The 18,643-nt window shown below is 41.4% G+C and overlaps 1 protein-coding gene and 2 non-coding genes across 6 annotated transcripts in view; 2 read left to right on the top strand and 1 right to left on the bottom strand.

Annotated features, from left to right (window-relative positions):
* The window catches only part of SLC35D4 (solute carrier family 35 member D4), a 111,069-nt gene that overhangs the window by 72,555 nt on the left and 19,871 nt on the right, over positions 1-18,643 (top strand). The gene's annotated exons all lie outside the window — the stretch shown is intronic.
* On the bottom strand, positions 6,612-6,673 carry LOC142861773 (U7 small nuclear RNA). The gene has a single exon (XR_012912924.1). It is a non-coding gene; the product is annotated as a U7 small nuclear RNA (small nuclear RNA).
* Positions 10,468-10,573, top strand: LOC142861763 (U6 spliceosomal RNA). Its single transcript, XR_012912916.1, has one exon. It is a non-coding gene; the product is annotated as a U6 spliceosomal RNA (small nuclear RNA).

The raw sequence follows: 18,643 nt of genomic DNA on the forward strand, positions 1-18,643 counted from the left end.
TATATATATATTTATTTGTATTTATATACACACACACAGTGGAATACTATTCAACAATCAAGAGGAATGGGCTATTAATACATTGCTACAACATGGATGAATCTCAAAAATGTTATGCTAAGTGAAAGAATTGATTCACAAAACAATACATATAGTATTATTCCATTTATGTAAAGTGTTCAGGAAAACAAATTTATAGAGATAGTATACTGATAGTTTCTTAGGGAAACTGCAAATAGATTGCAAATATACTTGAAGGAATTTTTTTGGTAATGGGAATGTTCTAAAACTGGATTGTGGTGATGATTGCACAGTCATTTAAATTAATTTATTAAATTTGCTCATTAAAAACCATTGCATTTTGCATTTATAATAGATGAATTTTATGCCATGTAAATCATCCCTGAAAGCTATGAAGTAGTAGTGCTCAAATCATAGTGCTTACATCTTGTTCTTTAGGATTTAGAAGGACCTTTTTTCTGTGTATGTGGCTTTGCCTATTTGACCATTAATTTCATGAGTCCTCTTTTTATTCTTTTTTTTTTTCTAAATTCTGAAGGAGGTCCATAACTTCCTCTTTAATAGTTAATTCAGAAGAGGGAGGATTTTTAATTGGCTGTGGTGGTTTAATGCTAGTCCTTTTTAAATGTGGAGGATTGGATTAGATCAGCCATTAAGGTCTCTTGCAGCCTCAGTACATCAGGTAATCTCTCTCTCCTGTTTTGTTTTGTTTATTCTATTTGAAAATAAATTCTGTGATCTTCACTGGTAGAATATGTATCCATTCTTCGGACCACCTGCACATCAAAATGTGCTGACATTTGAAATACAACATGATCGTACTTAGCAATACAGCATTTCCTCATGATGTCATTGTGATTCTACTGGGTGCCAGCATATTCAGAAAGTGACTCAGAAGGATGTTCTCTTGGTGCCAGAGGAGAATCTGGATTCTGTGAAGACTTGAAAATACACAGGGAGGGAGGTCATTCACGGGGGTGGGGATAGCTTCTTCCTTGCTCCAAAAGGACCCATTCATGGCTGGCCATTTTCCAAGGAGATGTCACATCATCTTCCTAACTTCTAAATTCAGAGAGAAGGCATCCCTGTCTTTCTCTGGTTGTCACCTTTTTCAGTGTCTTCCTCAGAGTTGAGAATGCTTAGCATGGGGAAAAAGTGCCTTCTAAGTCATTTTATATTGTTATCTCTAGCATTGTTTTCCACCAGGGGAATTTGAGAAACATTTTAAGAAGCTAAAAATAACAGAATATTTAGCAACCCTTAAAAAAATATTCCTCCTCTTGGTAAATTCAGGCATGTGAAATCTAAATGCATCTTCATAAACTATTGGCATCCCCCCCCACTTGTAATTTAAAGCACTAGTGCAGGACAAAGTGAAAGAATTTAAGAGAAAAGCAATGAAATGTGTAGATGTACAAGGAAGATGTGGTATGAGTTTGTATTTTTCTCCTGGTAAGTTTCTCTACCAGATTTACATCCTCACATGAGAATCCTGCCTGGATTGAGTAGTGCCTTGTTTCATCCTTGTTAACTTCAAACTGACTTGAGTTCTCAGTGTCACTGTGAAGAAGTAGCAGAGGTCAGAGTGAGTTTGTGTTTAGGATGAGCCGGGATAGGAGAGGGGTCCTCAGGCAGCAGCCCAACTCTCTCCGGGCCTGAGACTCCAGCATTTGCTCTCCCTTCCAGAGCTCTCTCCATAAGCACACTTTCATCCTTGAAGGCCAGTGCCATAATTACTGCCACCACTTTGTGTCCTGAAGACAGTGACAGACTAGAAAACCAAGTCTTAGCCTGTACCTTCTATGGCCCTAGGAAAATAATTTTTCTGTAGCTTGCTTTGAATAGGTCTCTTACTTTGGTTTTGTTTATTTTTTTGATTGTTAGAGTTTCACCTTTTGTGCATGCAGTGGCCTCACTCTCAGGGCCGTGCAGTGCTGGGTCAGCACGTGAGAGTGAACAGGCGTCTCCTTGAATGTCGTAACCTCGGTTTCTCACTTGCCTTCTCTGGGACGCATTAGTCGTGTGCAGTGCCTGCCTAAGGCATGCTGTAATCCAGAGGAGGAGGGGACAAGGGTGACACTATTAGAGGATGAGGCTGAGCTGGGTGGTGCTAACACCAGGAGCTGGGAAAAGGAAGAGGCACTATGAGCAGACGGAGGGAGGGGAGTGGCAGGAGCTGGCCTCTGTAGGCCAAGCTCGCCTGGGAGAGGTGGACTAGGGAATGAGGGCCTTCCAGGATGACTGGCAGGACCCTGAGGGGGGATGAGTCGGTGGAGAACTGTGATAAATAAATGTGACCAGAGGAGGAGGAGGATGTGGAGGTGTGGGGGGAATTAGGGCACAGAAGAGTCAGAGAATAGGAAACCCTAAAAGCTATTCCATAGAAACTGTTGTGGACCTCTGGAAGAGGCTGACTAAAGGGAGATAATGTTTGAGCAGGTTCATGTGGCAATGGTGCTCAAAATAGATTGGAAATGACTTGCACACATTTAGAAGGGAGGTGAGTCCAAGGCAGTGATAGGAAGAATAAAGATGAAATGTCAGGCCGGGCACAGTGGCTCACGCCTGTAATCCTAGCACTCTCAGAGGCTGAGGCAGGTGGATTGCTTGAGGTTAGGAGTTCCAAACCAGCCTGAGCAAGAGCGAGACCCCATCTCTACTATAAATAGAAAGAAATTAATTGGTCAACTAATATGTATAGAAAAAATTAGCCAGGCATGGTGGTGCATGCCTGTAGTCCCAGCTATTTGGGAGGCTGAGGCAGGAGGATCGCTTGAGCCCAGGAGTTTGAGGCTGTGAGCTAGGCTGATGCCACGGCACTCACTCTAGCCTGGGCAGCAAAGCGAGACTCTGTCTAAAAAAAAAAAAAAAAGATGAAATGTCAAACTTGACCGCCCAATTTGAAGAAAAATAAATTTTAATCGTTTAATTTATCACATAAACGTGTGGCATTTTAAAAAAATTAGATAACAAAGACATCATTTTAGAACAGATAGGGGATGGGTAATGATAGTTTGGACAGAGGGAGTGATGGGTGGGGAAGATCAGAGATGGCTCCAAGGTTTGTAGCTAGAGACCCGAGAAATCCATGGCATGATGAACAGAAATGGGGATGACAGTCTGTGGGGAGTAGAGCTAGTGAAATATACTTTAGAGAAATGTGTATGATGCTAAAACATCTAAATGGAGCTGTTTTGAGTTGGAAACATGGTGTGAAATGTTGATGAGAACTCAGGTCTTTGCCTGTCCATTTGGGCGTTGGCTACAGAAATCAAGAAAATGAATCAATAAATGAACTTGCTGGGAGAGTAAGAGGATGCAGGAGAGAAGAACAGAGGCCGAGAACTTAGCTTGGGAGATACTTAGATAACAGGGACCAGCAATGAGCAGGAGAGAGAACTAATAGCCAAGACGTAGGAGGGGACCCAGTAAAGTTCTGTGTGGGGAAGCCTAGGGGAGGATCTTAAGGAGTAATGCAAAAATGCTGCCCAGAGGTCAAAGAGATCTGGTTGAGGAAAGACCAGAGCAAGGACATTGCTAGCCTTCGAGGAAACAGTGTTAGTGAAGGGCAGGACTGGGATTGGGGCAGAAGATGCCTCATAAACACTCGGCAAAGAAGTAGGTAGAAGATTGTGACTGGACACAGGCAAGGGGATAGCCAGCTCTCGTGAAGGTGACTTTTCTAGGAAAAGATGGACTCAGGTGTGCTTGACTCTAGGAAAGAAGAAAGCCATTTTTACAAAGAGATTTGAAGATGCTAGAGAATGAGGGGAAATGGGGGAAACAAGTTTCAGTTGTCCATGGAAGGGGTGAGGGGCTAGTTTTAGAGAAAATGGGCCACCTTCCTCTGAGCTCTAGCAGAGGGGCAGGGATAGGAGGAAGCACACCTGGTCTTCCCCAGGAGGTATGTGGTAGAGGGACTAGTATTTCTGGGGGAGGCAGAAAGGCGAAGGAAAGAGTACTCACTGCTTGACTTTGGTCACTATTCATTGAACCCCCTCCTTATAAAGGAGGCTCCTGAGAGCTGCCTTGCTCCTTCCACCAGGTGAGGACACAGTGAGGAGGTGCTGTCTATGAGAAAGCAGCCCTCAGCAAACACCAGTTCTGCTGGTGCCTTGATCTTGGACTTCCCAGCCTCCAGAACTGTGAGAAATCAATTTCTGTTGTTTATAAACCACCCAGTCTATGGTGTTTTGTTATAGCAACCCAAATGGACTAAGACAGCCTCTAATCCTCAGTTATTTCATCAATAAATCAAGGAGTCTGGACTAAAAGATAACTAAAGATGGCTCAGAAACATTGTGATTCTAATGAGCTCTATCAGTGTAGACTATATCTGATATTCAAGACTAAATGCTGATGGCGTTTACATTCAATTACATTGAATTGTAGCATTATGTAATGATCTGCTAGGAACCATATCATTAATGATCAGTGCCTATTTGATAAAACATTTGCCAGATGTAAAAATTATTTAGTAGACTTATCAGAGTAAAGTAGGAAACACTAAGCAGTCTGACCTTCTTCCATGTGAATCACCAGATTCCACCTTCTCTTGTGGAAGATTGTGGTGTAAATGCTACAGGAGATTAATTGGAGTGTTTGTTCCTCTTTTTACTTGGTTTGGACAGTCAATATTCACACTTCTAGAATGGGATTTCCCTTTCCCTTGCTCTTTAGGATGGAATGTTGCCACACAGTCCTGAGGGATGGTGGTCAAAGCCTTCTTACACGTGGCTTCATGTGAGTCCTCAAATCTGGGGTGTGTTGTGGGTGCAGAAGTAGAGCAATATTGAAAAATTGGAAAATGCTAGAACCTGGGATCCTAAGCATTTCAAAGCAAAATATATGGGATAATGTGTGTGAAAATAGGGATGACAAAGTGCTCTGCAAACACAGCATTATGTGGAGTCGTATAGACCTAGAAAAGACTTATTTTGACCTAGCTTTGAGTCCCAGGTCTGCCACTTTCTAGGTATGTGAATAATTTTTCTCATCTGTAAACAAGTATAAAAATAATGTGTACCTCATTGAGAAGATTAAATGATATGTAGACAGCCCTGGATTAGTGAGAGCCAGCAGTGGGCAGGTCCTCCTTGACTCTGTCAAACCACTAGCTTAATTCTTTCACGAAATTAACCAGTGACTTCTTGAGTCTGAATTTACCATTTGTACGCACTAGTTCTACGTAGTGAATTTAGTTGTGGACTGCCTTACTCCAGACACTGCTCAGAATTCAGCATCCATGAGAACAAGGTCTCTGACAGCATATTTAATCAGACATTGTCTAACAAAAGAAGCAATTGATGCCCCATTCACAATGTTTTTAAACCTATATAAAGAGTCATTGATTCAGAATAGTCGCTCTGCATGTGAAAATGTATGTTTGGTGGTTTCCATGGAGACCACCCTGCTGGCTGTCCTGTGATCACTCACTAGCCTTAATTACACACTGGAATTGCCAGGGAGCCTTCAAAGCCGTCTCCATAACAACACCTCCTTGTGGAGTAACACTACCGCCGTCCTGGGCTGTGTTTCTCATATAGGAGTTTTCTCTTGACAGTCAAGGTGAGTCTGCTGGTAAATTTCAGCCTCTGATTTATTCTTATGGAGAAATCTTAACTGCGTCGGAATTTTTCTGAGTTTCAACTGCCTGTATCTCTCAGGCTGTTTTGCCAAGTTTTAGAATCTTAGGTAAAGATCATAGCAGGTCCTAATGTCTTTCTTCAGTGACTTGTTGACATGTCTCTTGATCTATTGCCAGGATATTGAACTAAGAAGGAGTCTTGGTTATGTCAGTTTACTAGATAAAATTAAACCTGTTTTTAATATAGGATGAACTCATAAAAATGTTGTCAACAGATGCTATTAAGGTTTGATGTTTGAAAATTTAAAATGCCTCCAAGACCACTGATAAAACTCTTGCTGTTTCTGGTGGAATTAAAAAAAAAAAGCGCTGAGGTTTTTTTAAATGTGAAGTCATACTGATTTTATAACTTCTAAATAACATAATTTTTAACTCTCTACCTAATTTTTTTGAGATAAATTTGTAGGGAAGTTGCAGGGCTTAAAGAGAGTCATACCTTCAATTTCTGAGGAGGTGACAAATCTGTAAGTAACTGTAATCACAGTTCTTACGGGTTCAGCTTCTGGCATGCACATACAAATGTGGATGTGTGTACACACACATACACACACACATACACACATGAACAAGCTACAGAAGAAATGTTAGCAGTGTAGTTACGATGCCCATCACATTTTGCTCTTATAGGTCAAGTCCATGCGGAATCAGTTAGTTCTGTTCCTTTATCGACTTTGTATTCTATTATTACCATTACTTCTTTTTATTCTAGTCATCATCATTGTTCTCATCCTGATTGTTGTTGTCTCTTGGGTAGAGAGCGTGTTGCTGTCTTTCTACACTTTCTGGATGGTAAATGGTAATCACTGAAGAGGAGGCCGTTCTCCTTCATTCACTATTCCTATCTCAGTTCCTGAAAACTCCTTACCCCTCTCTCCCTTCGCATTTCAAAGCTCCCTTGAATGTATAACTTTCTTTTTTTTTGGTATGTGTTGGGGGCGGGTGTTGAGGTCTTCCGGTGAAAACCGGAAATCCTGCTAGACAAATTCTAAAAGAGCTGGAACACTGAATATATAACTTCCTGGTAGCAGTTTACTATTCCTTTTCTTCCTCTAGTACCTCCCCAATGCTCTGGAATGATCTGATGCAAATAAATTGTTAATCTAAATGAAGCCATGCTGTAATGGAACTTTTATATTGAAAAAGTGTGCTTGAAAAATCTAATTATACCTGTTTCCTAATTAAATCATTTTTCTTTTTCACTAGTCTAAGCGGCTATGTCAATGAGAGTAATTTTTCATGGAAAATTAAAACCTAGCCTTAGCAGCATAATTTTCTTTACAGTTTCTGTCTTGGCAATAATAGCAGCATGTCGTAGTCTTTCCATGACATCACTGCTGAGGTGACAGGAACATGAAGTGGCAAGTCAGGGAGCTGCTGTGCGTGTTGAGCCCTGTGCAGACAGTCAGCAAAGAAGTCAGTTATCTGGGAATTACTTGTTTAGGAACAGCGTCTTCCCAGAGGGCACATGGGAGGGAAGTTACAATTTTGGATTTAAGAAAAAAATTGGAAATTCCATTTCTTGTTGTCAAAATAGCTCATAGAGAAGCGAGTGGTGTGAATGGACAGTTTGCTATTTTGGATGAGGTTGTTGTTTTCCTTGTTTCCAGTTATGTACTCCTCATTTTTTCTGAGCTATTTTGAGTATCATTGATGATCACAGTGTTCTGTGTTGCAAAAATATGATAGCAGGTCTGTTTCACAACTTTTGGCCTCAGTGAATTCGCTCATTTATCATTTGTTTATTTACTGAGGCAATGTCCTTAATTTCTGTAAATTTCCCGACTGTAAGGTGTTTTATGGGTGCTGTTAGTATCTCAGATAATTTAAAATAACTAAAGTGATTTTTGCAACATAAAGGCCAGTTCATTGGGAAAGTTTGCAAGCCCCCTCTAGGGGATGAGTTGATGTGTACTTTATTCACTGTGGGATAATATGGGAAAAAAATGAATCTTGAGTGAGTGCTTAAATAAACTGATTTTATTCTACACACCATTGCAGGCTTGTGCACTCACATCAGGAACAGAGAAAGGTGGAATTCTGCGTGTATCTCAGGGAGTAATTTTGATTGTCCCATGCTCCTGTGATACACCCAATTCCTTTATTTGTGTCATTTATTGTTTGGGTTCACTTCTCTTTTCATAGATCTGTATCCTCAGTTCCCCAAGGTGAACTGAACCTAGGAAGAGCATTTTGAGCTCTGCTGGCACCTAAACCATAGAGTGGACTATGCCAGGCCTGGGGGCTGTGTTAGCAGACAGTGAGCTGAGTGATCGGAGCTGATAAAACAAAACTGTTCTTGGGAAGTCCGAACAAGCAGACGTTTTTACGGAAAAGCTAAGTTTGGGCACGTGTGAATGTCAGAAAGGAGTGACATGTGGATTTGGAAGACTTCAGTAGATATTTCCTGTTTAAAATTTCTGTCTTCTCTTACAAAAAGTAGTCCGGACTTGTTTTTTTTCCCCTTCTTGACTCTATATCAGCCCTTTGCACCAACCTGGTCATTCTTTAGGTCAAACTTTTGACATTGTTTTTGCTTCTATATGAGTAGACTTGTGTCTGGCTTTGAGGCCAGTTAAGTATAAGCAGGTTGTACCTGTTCATAAGACTCCAAAGTAGCCAGTCTGTTAGTCAAGAATGTGGCAAGGAAAATGTTTGAAGTCAACAACTAATTGCCTTGTACCATGTAAACACAAGTAGCTGTGAGACGAAATTTGTAATTTTATCTGCTTGTTTCTGTGGCGGGGGTGTGGGTGTGGGGGGGAGACAATTGTGCAGGGAGCGGGGTCACCTTGCTGCATTTCCATAGCGGTCTTGTGTTGGACGAGCATGGGGGTGGGGATGAGGGCTCTGCACAGGGGGTAGGGGATGCCCCTCAGCTGCATCTGTGTTTAGGAAGAATCCTGTCTTGTTTCTTCCTTGCCTTACCCCAGGTCTTTATTCCCTATGTGGGGCTTTGTGCCTTCTCTGCACAATTTTACAGGCATGTGGTTATATTTGGACTAGAATATAGTAGGTGATCAGTCAAGATTTGATAAATAAAATGCTACCACCTTGCCATGTCTCCACGTCAGGAGAAGAAAAGTAAGGGTAAGACTCAGGAAAATAAAAAAAAAATAACAATATTAATCAGGTAACTGATTACTCCCAGCAACCCACCTGCTTTATCGAAGCAGGTTAAGGATAGGCAGGGCACAACTTACCCTAGCTTATATCCCTAACACCTGGCATGCCACCCAGCACTTCATAAATATTGCCTGATGAATGGGTAAAGGGTAGGTTTTTTTCCAAATGCATAATTTGAACTGCAGAGGATTTAGTGACTTTTAAAGTACTTCTAAAAATTTTTAGTAAAAATGGAATTAGGAGCCATTATTTTAAAGTCTCTGGGCCAGGGGCAGTGGCTCATGCCCATAATCCTAGCGCTTTGGGACGCAGAGGAGGAGGATTGCTTGAGTGCAGGAGTTCAAGGCTCAGTAAGCTGTGATCGCACCGCTGTGATCGCACCACTGCACTCCAGCCTGGGTGACAGAGCAAGACCTTGTCTCTAAAAAACTTAAATACATAAATGAAGTCTCTGGTTAGTCCTTTGTGCAATGACTGCGCCTCCCCCTCCAAATAAAGAACAATAAGTTTTACTTTTTTTACTATGTTAGATTTATCGTCTTGGAATTTGAAATTTTCGGTTTCAATGACCCAAATCATGACTTGTGCTTCACCTCCTGCCCCCAAAAGGAGGATTTTTCATCTGCAAAAATATATTTTTTCTTTGAGTGGAAGTAGGGGTATTCTCCTAACTTCAGGCCTTGGGTTTCTATCTTGGCAATTTTACTGCGAGCAGCATTGGTCCTGCTATTGCAAATTGCCAAACACTTGCTGCCACCTGGCAGTGCCATTCAGAGCTCTTTACTTCCTCTGTGCACCCTTAAACTGTTAGGATACCAGAACTCAACACTTTGGGAGGAAAGGTTTTGGCAATTATTAAACTTCATTGGAGTATGCGTTTTGTCCTTCATGGATAGCTAGAACACTCAAGAAATGAGAAAAGGAATTCATTCCAAAGCACTGAGAGAGTAGGTGTCTCATTGTATCCCCCACACAGCCAGCCCAGTTTTGAGCCCATAGTCAGTGACAATAAATACATCTTCAATTGGAGTATTCCCTGCCCTGGCATCTGAATTGAGCCACTACTGTTTGAACCACCTAGATCTGATCAGTCCCGTTGATCCGAAGCCTGCATCTTTGGTGAAGTTGGTCATGGTTATTATTGTCTTCTTTGCATTCTGGTTGAGTTGTTGACGTTCACCTTAAGAATTATATAATACATAAGCTGGTTTCAATACTCATGCTTTGTATGAAGGTTTTCTTTTCCCTGAAAATTTTTTTCAAGTTGCTTTGTAGGAAGATGTTCTGTCAGCAGGTTTTTCAGCAGAAGTATGGAGTAACCTATATTATTCCAGGCTAGGGAGATGGGATAGTGGAGAGTACTGACAAATAGCCCCGGGTTACAGAGACAGAAAGACCTGGGTAAGAATCCCACTCCGGCAGTGTGACCTTGCAAAGATCAGTTAACTTCTCTACGCATCAGTTTTCTCATCCGTAAAATGGGAATAGTTGTATACACTTCAGAGGTGTGTTGCAAGAATTATATGAAAGAATGTGTGTTAGGCAGTTAGCGTTAGCTGTTTTTTCAGTTTTTCAAGTAACTCCAGAGGATTGATTGGTCATTTTATCTAACATTTTGGAAACACTACACTGATGCTTATTTTTTAAAAGGAAAAGAAATAAAAAGTTTCAGTCCTGTGCTCGGTTCGGCAGCACATATACTAAAATTAGAATGATACAGAGAAGATTAGCATGGCCCCTTCAAAGGATGACACGCAAATTTGTGAAGCATTCCATAAAAAAAAAACAAAAGAAGTTTCAGCCCTAACGATTGTTGGATGTGTCCTCGGTAGGGAAATTGTGGCTTCAGGTTTGTACTAGGTTGGTGGTAAGAGAATGGGGAATTGAGACCAAGCGGTGGTAATTCTGATGTGGAACTGCACAGCCACCAGAAAATGTTTACAGTGAAAAATAAACCTAGCAATATTAAATATTGGTGAGGATGTGGACTGACATTTCTGGCTTAGAAAACATTAAAGCTAAACAACAAGTACATTAAACCCAGGAATCCCACTCCTAAGTATATACCCAAGAGAAATGAAGACATATATCCACAAGGAGACATGTTCAATGTCATGGAATTGGATAGTGGTGGTGGTTGTATAACTCTGTGAGTATGCTAAAAATATTGAATTGTACCCTTCCACAAGTGAATTTCATGTGCATTATATCTCAGTAAGGCTGTTATTTTTTTAAAAAGACATGTTCAAGAAAATCCCTAGCAACTTTATTCATGATAGCCCAAAACTGGCAGAAATAGCCCACACATCAGTCAAGGAGAAATAAATTTCATCTATTTATACAATAGAATCCTGCACTGCAATAGAAGAGAGCTGCAGCCACAGGAGCCTGAGGGAGCTTGGGGAGATTCTAGAAGGTTCTCTGTCCCTGTCCGGGTGGTAGTTTCGTGCATGTTTGTGGAAGCAAACGTTGTATGCTTGAGACTCATTCACTCCGTGCACTTCATGGCACTTATTGTTAGCTAAAAAACAATAACCAGGTTTATAATTTGGAAAAGAAGAGCTCTATTTCTTGTAAAGTGTTTACAGCTGGCAGTGGCCTTTCCAGCAGGCTGGGAAATGAGGCTCCCGGCCGCAAGCCAGGAACGTGTCCTTCAACGGAGAGACAAAGGGAACAGGATTTTATACTGAGCAGGGTGGCTAAATATACATATTTAACAAGCTATAGGCGGAATCGTGCATATTTATGCAGAGGGATCTATGTGCCTGCACATGGGGCTTTTTACCCTTTTATGGGATCCACGCTTAAAAATGGCCGCCCTCTACATCCAAAAGGTGAAACAAGGACACAAAAGCCCTCTTTGCGTGTGTTCTATAGACTGTTACAACCACTTCATGGTTGGTGGTCTTTTATCAGGGAAGAACACTGTCTGGCCCTTAGGAAATAAGTCTGATGCCCTTAGCAAAGAAGGGGTAAGATGATGTGTATCTGACCTCCCATCTCGTCATGGCTGGGAACTCAGTTTTAAGTCTTCTTTGGGTTCATTCAGCCAGCATAGGGCTTAGGATTTTATTTTCAGTTCACATTATATTATACTTTTATTTTTAAAAAAAATCAGATGTGGGTGCTGTGATGGTGCCGTGCTCCGCGGGCACAGCCAGTAGGAAGGCAAAGAGGTGCCAGGCCACAGCTTCCGGGTCAGATCCCTGGAGCCTCTTGCTCTGACGTTCTCTTTGGGCTGCAGGTGGTCTTGGGCTTCATTTGCCAGGGAAAGAAAGACCCCGCCAGGCTGGTGCCTTGCCGTTCTGGGCAGTGGCCACCACTTCTCCTGGCTAGAGAGGGTTTCTAACAGATCTTCAGCTCAGCGCCAAAGTAAAGAAGGTGAGCTCAGACTTCCCAGTAGTGTTGCAGAAGTGTTTATTGTTTTGCCTAATCCGCACAGGTGAGGACCACGCCCTGTCTGGTGCACTCTTCCTTCAGGGGCTGTGACTAATTAAGGGAAATGGCACACCTGCCATTCTCCCAGGCCAGGAGGTTTAATTACGGGAACACCATTGTTCCGGGGCTCTGCTTCTTCTGGGCACTCCTGCTGGGCGTGGGCTGGGAGCCCGCCTGGTGGGCGTCCTCAGGCTTGCGGAGTTGCTCTCCCTTCCTCTCCTGAGCTTTCTGGCTTTGAGCTGGGGCTGGACATGTTTTAAACATACTCTCCTAGTCAGTGACTCCCTTAGTCCCAGCATGTCAGAACGTACATGTGTGTTAGCATGTGTTGTGGGTATGGTGGTGTTGAGAGGGGCCTGTGTCAGATTTTATGTGGGGTGGGGGAAGAGTTCAGACTCCTGAGGGCCTGGAGTGGGGACCAACCCAGGCGGGCCTGAAAACTCACTCATGCTCCGTGGTTAGGGTGCATCCCACAGGCTGTTGACTCCTGCTATACAGAGGAGGTGACAGGGCTCCTTAGCTTCCCTCTGCTCTGCACTTGTTCCCTATCAAACATAATACCTGATATGACAAAAGTACGAAGAGTGGTCACAGATAACATTAATTATGCATTTACTATGTCCTAAGTGGTATGGTAGGTACTTTGATGGCAGATTTCTTTTTTTTTGTTTGTTTGTTTTGTTTTTGTTTTTGTTTTTGAGACAGAATCTTACTCTGTTGCCTGGACTAGAGTGCTGTGGCATCAGCCTAGCTCACAGAAACCTCAAACTCCTGGGCTCAAGCAATCCTGCCTCAGCCTCCCGAGTAGCTGGGACTACAGGCATGCGCCACCATGCCCTGCTAATTTTTTCCATATATTTTTAGTTGTCCAGCTAATTTCTTTCTATTTTTAGTAGAGACAGGGTCTCGGTCTTGCTAAGGCTGGTCTCGAACTCCTGAGCTCAAATGATCCACCTGCCTCGGCCTCCCAGAGTGCTAGGATTACAGGCGTGGGCCACCATGCCAGGCTTGATAGCACATTTCTTATTCTCATCACAATTTTTTGTGGTCCAAGTTATGTGCTTTTCTTTCCCTTTTAGATATGAGGGAACAAAGATGTTATATAATTTGTCTAAGCTAGAATAAGGGAGCTTGAACTTGAGCCCAGATCCAGATTCCAAAGCCTGTGCTCCTTCTGAGGGGGTCTCTTTTGAAAGACTTAGTGTTGGTGGTGGTTCTCTTGGTGTGGGTGATATTTGAGAGACTGCCTGTGAATGTGACTGTTAGGAGCACAGCCTCCTAGGGAAGGCTCTATCATGCTTGGATGCTCCCACACTTTGTTGTTGTAGTTTTCCCTACAGGTAACTGTGCAATACAGAAAATACCTCCAGGAAACTGAGAGGCTGATGGAGACTAATGGGGAGAAGCTTGTTATGGGAGCCAGGAACTTCACCTGCCTCCTGGGCAGAGCAGAGCCACACTGTTGGGATTGATCTTGGGATACCTGAGACCCAACCATCAGAATAGTGAAATGCTGGCAGTACCCAGACATGAGCTGGGTGTGGGCCAGGGTGTGGGAATGCAAATTGCATATTCCATGGTCAGGTTTGGGATTCTCTGTTTAACTGTAGTGTGTATTCACCATTATTGAAGCAAATAATGTTTCTCTAACTTGTGGCTTTAATTTTGATCCATGATACTTCTAGAAAAAAGCCTTAGAAACCATTTGGCCCACTCCCTTCATTAAAAAAAAATTCAAAAGGCTTATTACAGAAAATTTAGAAAGTAAATGAAAAGAAGAGAAAGCTTTTGTGATTCCACCACAATAAACTTTTGGGAGTATATCCTTTGTGACTTTTCTCTGTACATGTAGAACTAAGTTTGTCTGTTTTTACAGAAATGGGATCATTGTCTACCTATTGATTTTTATGTAAGAGTACTGGGAATATTTTCCCCTTCTCAGGGGGGATGAGGAAGTGAAGGCCCAGAGAGGTGAATGACTTGTTCAAGGCATTCATTCCATGCCAGGTCTGGCCTGGGAGAGGCCACCCCGTACAGCCATCCAATCTAGAGGCTTCTTGGCCTGAGAAGACCACAGGGTGGTGTCTTGCCAGGGCTCTCCCCTTGGGTTGCAGACGGCTGCCTTCTCACTGAGTGCTCACATGACCTCTTCTTTCTGCACTGAGGGGCCTGGAAGGAGAGCAAGCTATGGTCTCTTCTTCTAAGGGCACAAATCCCATGATAAGGGCCCCACACTCATGACCTCAACTAAGCTTAATCACCTCCAAAAAGGCCCCATCTCTAAATACCATGACATTGGCAGTTGGGCTTCAACATATGAATTCTGGGGGGGACACAATTCCGTCCATAGTAAATAGGTTGTGTGGCAAGAGCTAGAAGGTCTTCGTGGTTTGTATAAATCTTTCAGGTGGAACTCTGCTGGTGGACAGAATAGTGTGCAAGCTTTGCACATGTCTAAGGCGTTCTCACTCTCTGGTCATATGAAGTGGATTGCAAGCAGACTTGGAGCCAGGGTCCAGTCCTTGACATCATGCAGAGCACTCGCTTCCACCAACTGATGCTCTTTTAGGAAGCATTTTTGCTACCTATAACAATAGTGTGAATTGAAGTTATTGTTTTATCAAAAAGAGATGAACAAATTCTCACAGCCTTAGAGTAAGTATAATTATGGTGCTTTTATTTAAAGCTTTTTTGAGCTTAAATTAATCTAATTTCTAAAAATAGTCCACAGAGATTAGATCTATGCTTTGAGTGAATCAAAACAACTTAGAAAATAAAACCATCTAAGACACATGCCCTTCCTTTGCAGAAGTGCAGAGTACTGCTTAACCTGAGAGACTGATAGACTTTTTAATCATCAGGACAAAAGTTTAAAAAATAACCAGCAGGAATACATCATTCTAAAAGTAAGTCTGACAGTAGATGAGTACAGTTACTGAATAAAATGAAACCGAGAAAGTGAAAGGTACTAGAGTGAAGAACCAAGAGATTATACTCCATGCTGTCACTGATTTTGAAGGAAAGTTAGGGCGGTCTCAAATTCTTCGTTTGTCTTCTACAATTGGATACTCTATGGTTGTCTACATTATTTGGCTTTTTATACTACTCAGAAAAGAAGAAATACTTGGCAAATTTATAGCCCTTCTATTTAAAGAACATTGTAATAGCAAATGAGACAAACAAAGAAACAACTCAGTCACATATTTTAAGACAAACTCAAGTGGAATGCCCAAAGAGAAAGATGAAGGAAGTAGCCCCCCAAAGCTACCATGAAATACCACTTCTGCAGATTCAATATTAATATGGTTTTATGAGAAATATGAGCACCAAAGAGAAAAGTCAGACGTGCAACCCAGGGAAGAACTAACACCTTTTGTATAACTGTGCCAGGAAGATTGCAAGCCCAAGAGAAAAAAGACCCATGCATTTCTGAAGTTAAGGCTGTGTTAAAGAGTTTAAAGTTTTGGTACTTGAGTTCTACTACCCATCCCTCCTCCATTCTTGGAATATAGACCAAGAGAACATATGGACAAGGAATAGTAGGCAAGTGGGAAACAAAGTTGAGTTAAAAAACAACAAAAACCCTACCTCAGTCCTATCTGGGAGGCATAGGCTTTCTGCTCCTTATGGGGACATGGCTTCCTTTTCATCTTTTTCCCTCAACCTCAACACATGGAGACAGAGAGTCAAAAGAATTTTGTTGCATGGATTCAAGAGAAGAAAGAAACCTTGTGGAGTCGGGGTTCCTGCCTTTAAAGCACTGGAGTCCCACTAACTAGTATAATGAGCTCAGTAAATGTGTGATCTGATTAGATTGAGCTCATCACCATAGTAGAGGAAAAATGGAATGCTTCCTGCTAGAAGCTATCATTTAGAGCTTCTGCAGTTCTTTTATATACGATGTCCAGCATGCAATCAAAGATATAGACACATAAATAGGCAGGAAAATGTGACTGATAATCAAGTGGGAAAAATAATAGGAATAAGTCTATAAATGATCCAGATAGTAGAGTTAGCAATAACTTTAAAATGACTGGATAATATGTTAAAGAAAATAGAGGAAAAGATGAATAAAGTGATGAGATTTTTAATATAAAATAGGAGTCTTTTAAAAAATCAGTTATTATAAAACTGAAAAAATATATCTGAAATTAATAATTTATTGGATGAGCCTAAAAGCAGACTGGACACAGTATAGCAAGATTGGTGAACCCAAAATCAGTAGAAAATATTGAAAGTTAAACACAGAGTAAAAAAGAATGGGACGACTAGAACAAAGCATAAGACATGTGCAGTAAATGTTAAAAAAAACCTAATATATATATAATTGGATTTCTAGAAGAGTAAGAGAGAGAGATTGGCAGAGCAATATTTGAAGGGAGAGTGGCTGAGAATTTTCTAAAACTGTTGAAAGACATCAACCCCGGGCCTCAAGAAGCTCACCAAACCCCAAAGATAAAATACCAAGAAAACCATATTTATTCATATCCTAGTCAGACTGTTGAAAACCAAAGATAAAGAGAAAAATCTTAAAATTAGCAAGAGAAAAAAGACATTACCTTAAATTAGAGCCATAACCATAAGGCTGATGGCTGGCTTTTCAACTGAAACTGAGTACCAATAGGCAATGAATTGACATCTTTGAAGTGCTGAAATACAGTAAGGCGAGAAATTAGGTCATCTCAACCTCCACTCCCCTATTCCTACTTTAAAGAACTGGTCACCAACCTCTTCAAAATTACTATGAAGATTTTGGAAAATTACTACATGATGTTTTCTAGACTCCTTCATTAAATGTACATGCTTATTAGATCTCCTAATCCTCAGATTTCTACTGAATCATAAAACCTTAGATTCATATCTCATAGCATGATACTGGCTTCTTCCCTAATATTATATTGGAAACTCATTATATATCAAATGCAGTAGTACATAATTTGGATAGACCATGTTCTGAAATAAAATATAAATATTTGAAGATAGAATAAATGAATGGCTCTGTCAAAAGGAACCAGATAACTATGTCATACTTGTATTGTTAAGATGTTGGATAAAATATGATTTAGAATTCCTTGCTTCTTAAAATGTCGCCATGGCACCAAAAACACAAGCAACAAAAGAAAAAATAGGTAAATTGGACTTTATCAAAATTAAAAACTTTTGAGGACCAGGTGTGGTAGCTCATGCCTATAATCCTAGCACTCTGGGAAGCCAAGGCAGGAGGATCACTTGAGGCCAGGAGTTTAAGACCAGCCTGAGCAAGAACAGGATCCCATTTCTACAAAAAATAGAAAAATTAGCCAGGTGTGGTGGTGCATGCCTATTGTCCCAGCTACTCAGGAGGCTAAGGCAGGAGGATCGCTTGAGCCCAGGAATCTGAGGTTACAGTGAGCTACGATGACACCACTGCACTCTAGCCTGGGCTACAGAGCAAAACTCTGTCTCAAAAAAACAAAACAAAAAACAATTTTGAGTGCAATGGACACCACCAAAAAAGTGAAAAGACAACCCACAAAACAAATCATGTATCTGATATGGGGCTTGTATCTAAAATATATAAAGAAGTCTTATACCTCAATAATAAAAAGATATTTAACACAATATTTGAGGAGGGAAAAGGATCGACATAAACAGTTCTCCACAGAAGATGAACAAATGGCCAATAAGCCCATGAAAGGCTGCTTAGTGTCATGAGTCATCAGGGAAATACAAACCCAAACCACAGTGAGATACCACTTCACACCCACTAAGATGACTCTACTAAAAAAGACAATAACAAAGATGTGAAGAACCCTCATACATGGGATTGTGAAATGGTGCAGTAAATGACACCCAGAGTGACGATAGGGATGATGCCTTGTTTTACCAGGTTCTGGTCTGCTTCACCAACGTTGTGAGGTGGTTCTGTGCTGTTTGGCAATTTTGTGTATATTTTCACTGAAACTACTAATATATCAATAACCAGGGATTCAGCCCTGTCTTCATATAAGAAGTACAAGGAAATCTTTTTTTAAAATGCTGATACCTGGGCTTCATCCTAAGAAATTCCTGTCTGATTGACATGGAACAGGATATTAGTGTTATTTTTCTTTTTAACTTCTCGCAAGATTCTGAATGTGCAGCCATGATTGAGAACTACTGAGTCAAGCTGACATCTCCAGGGTAAGCAGAGCCACCTTCGAGGGTTAGCTTGGAGTTGGAAAAGGAGGGCCCAGAAGACCTAGGTTTTAGTCCCGACTCTTCTTTTGTTACACCTGTGAGCTTGGAGCAAGATATTTATCTTCTCTTCATCTGTAAAATAGGCTAAGCACCCTCCTGCGCAGGGATGTTGTGGGGATCACGTGAGATCATGTATGTGACACTGCAGAGCCTGATGTCTGGGGCATTTACATAACTGATCTGGTGAGGTTATGT

This window comes from Microcebus murinus, chromosome 17, assembly GCF_040939455.1.
Source record: "Microcebus murinus isolate Inina chromosome 17, M.murinus_Inina_mat1.0, whole genome shotgun sequence".
Lineage (NCBI taxonomy): Eukaryota > Metazoa > Chordata > Mammalia > Primates > Cheirogaleidae > Microcebus > Microcebus murinus.